Genomic DNA, 3,102 nt, shown 5'->3' with positions numbered 1-3,102 from the left:
ACAATACTCCAGCTGAGGCCTAATCAGTGCGGAGTAGAGGGAAAGAATTACTTCTCATGTCTTGTTTACAGCACTCCTGCTAATACATCCCAGAATGATGTTTGCTTTTTTTTTTGCAACAGTGTTACACTGCTGACTCATATTCAGCTTGTGGTCCACTCTGACCCCCAGATCCCTTTCCACAGTGCTCCTTCCTAGGCAGTCATTTCCTAATTTGTATGTGTGCATCTGATTGGTCCTTCCTAAGTGGAGTACTTTGCATTTGTCCTTATCGAGTTTTATCCTATTTACCTCAGACCATTTCTCCAGTTTGTCCAGATCATTTTTGTGAAAGCTGGCTGACCCCCCTTAATAGATTACATGTGGCCAGTGGGGGGGGGGAGTAAGTACTGCTCATGGACACAGTAGCTTGCATTTTTGCATTTTTGAAAGCAGGAGTTAAAAGTAAAAAGCAATCAAAATTCTAGTAAAGTTAATTATGTCCCTTTTTAGGTAAGAATCTTTAAGCTGTGGATAGCTTTGGATCCAAAAGCAAGCCAGAAAGCATCTGTATTAATGTGAATTATCTAACTGATAAGGTAGAAGCCACTGAAACCTGGGCTGCCTATGAAACAAATAAAAAAACATATGGGGTAATTCCTTTGTTTTGCCTGAAATCAACAAGAGTTTTTGTATATTTAAGTAATGATTGACTGCCCAGAAGGGGTAGACCTCTGGTTTTTTGTCTTTCAGATAATCAAAGAAAACTGATACCAGCTGAACAGCATTCAACATATCATGCATTTACTGGCACAATAGAAATAATGTTTTGTGTTCTATGTTCTGTCTTGTGGTGTTTGTCTCCTGGCCGGAATTGTTGTGTTTACTGTTTTCATGGGATGGTCTGGTTTGAAATCAGGCAGAGGGGTTGGATTGGAATGCAGATACTTGTTTTATTCAACTTGGAATACAAAGTGTTTGGATAAATCAGGAAAACGTGATTTACTAATGTCTAACACATTTGCTTAAGTGGAAAAAAAAAACTTCATTGGCAAATTTTTTAACTGAAAATTGTTATTAAAATTTGCATACCAACGGTTTTTGGGAGCAAGGACATGAAAGGTTAACCTACTCCCCATATTGTACATGGGATCCTTCTGGCTACCTCCGATTTCTAGCCAGAGGGCTGGGAATGATGGGAAGCTGTTGGACTAAAGGTTGTACTGAATGAACTCCTCAAAGTGGGTGTGCTTGTCCTGGCTTGTTGCTCCAAAGCTCTGTAATAAAGTTCTTTTAGTGGAAGGGTATATGTGGCATACATTGAATAATAAGACTAATGTACTGTATAATAGCAATGTTTATGTGTTCGTTGTTGGGAAAAGGTGTATGAGTGAAGAGTGAAAGTTTCCTTTGTAGTTTAAAAGAAGCCAAAAAGGGAGAAGGAAAAAAGAACAGAATGAGTTAACTGGAAAGAAAAAAAATAATAGCTAGCAGACTGAAGATAAGACACTAGCTCCATTCAAGGACACTGCTCACAGCTAAGACTTGGCTGATAACCAAGAAAAGGGGGGGGGGGCTTGAATGTGCCCAAGCAGCTATGAGATCTGCAAAACACTGCCAGGCACTAATGAAATGTGTTAGGTTCCTTTTCTCACAGGTAAAGAAGAACTACCCAAAGACCCTAGCAGCCCTGCCACTCCTTGGAATCAGGAGACTGGATCAATGTAAAGGTCCACCAACGAAAGACTGACTGCTTGGACCCATGATTCTCACTGCAAAAAAACCCCTCCACATAGGGAGAATTTTCCTACTGATGATTAGTTTATTTCTCCTTCTAGCCCCACTGTGCCTTTTGGACAGCAGGGAAAAAGTACAAGGTGAAGTGCTAGTAACCTCTCCCTTGTAGGATGCTGAACCATGACTGTTTCGGGGAAGAAGAAGGAACACTCACTCCACTGACATTGCCAAAGTCCAGGGATTCCTGACTAGAAAGGACATTAATAACTGACCCTGATGAAGAAACAAAGAATTATACACTGGCAGGAAAAAATTTGTGGGACCCATGCTTGGGAATGTGGTATTGATTGGATTTTGGGGTTTGTTCTACAGGCTGTGCCCTGTGTTCTGGATAAATCCTTCAGTATGTATTGCTCTTCCTAATTGGATTTAAAATGACAGGTACTACAGGCACCTTGTTGCCCCTGCCATCTCCCCTGTTACCCTGTAATACACCCCCTCCTAGGCTATTAAAGTTAATGCCTTTTGAAAATAGCGAGGATAGATAAATAACAGATGTAATATAGTACTACACCAAGGAAAGATGGTATTGAATATCACTGAGGCTCGGAAGGCATTGCAGTGGGATCTAGTAAAAGTTTAGAATTTCCTGAATGATCAGCTGATGGCCATTCGAAGTGATCTTGAGCACCAAACTTGGCCCACTTCCCTTACAGACACATCAGGAGTACCATCTGATCTGTGGTCATGGAGACATATTTAGACACTTTCTGAGTGGAAGTGTGGACATTCACAGTGCTCCTTCCAAGCATTTGGACCAGTTAGGGGGGTGTGCGCTTCCACATACCAAATCCTGACGGGTCCATGGAGAGGATGCATGTGGGACTGGATTATTCACCAAGACATCTGGGAAATTAGACCACCTGGTATACCTAACTGATTTATAGTCAGTGCCCCAATCCCTTAGTTGTCAGACAAACAGGATTCCGTTCTTTTGTCCGTGCAATCATTCCTGAGTTGGGGGTGGCTGAACTAGAGAGAGCAGTTGTAAATAGTTCTGCAGGGCTTAAGAAAGCAGCTAATGCATTAATAAATGCTTTTCAAAAGTTACAGCGAGAGATTGATGAAGTAGCAGAAGTGGCTTTGCAAAATAGACGTGTGCTAGATGCAATGAATGCTGAAATAGAGGGGGCTTGTGCTCGCATTGGGAAAAAATGCTGTTTTTATGTTAATCATTCTGGCTTAATTGAATAGGATTTATAGGCTATTAAGAACCCTGCTGTTGTTTTTCATGCTGTATCTCTTGATCACACCTTTAATTTTGAGGACCTTCTCCCAGACCTTGGGTCATGGTTTACTGGCCATTTCCGTACAATTGTTAAATGG

The 3,102-nt window shown here is 41.3% G+C and overlaps 1 long non-coding RNA gene across 1 annotated transcript; it reads right to left on the bottom strand.

The window, feature by feature from the left end:
• Nucleotides 1-746: 746 nt before the first annotated feature.
• On the bottom strand, nt 747-2,758 carry LOC115642379. The gene is made up of 3 exons (XR_003998188.1): nt 2,637-2,758; nt 2,484-2,486; nt 747-756 (listed from the first exon to the last, which is right to left on the bottom strand). It is a non-coding gene; the product is annotated as an uncharacterized LOC115642379 (long non-coding RNA).
• Nucleotides 2,759-3,102: the final 344 nt, after the last annotated feature.

Source organism: Gopherus evgoodei, unplaced genomic scaffold (genome assembly GCF_007399415.2).
Source record: "Gopherus evgoodei ecotype Sinaloan lineage unplaced genomic scaffold, rGopEvg1_v1.p scaffold_39_arrow_ctg1, whole genome shotgun sequence".
NCBI classification, from domain to species: domain Eukaryota; kingdom Metazoa; phylum Chordata; order Testudines; family Testudinidae; genus Gopherus; species Gopherus evgoodei.
This window is presented reverse-complemented; position numbering and strand designations above follow the sequence as displayed.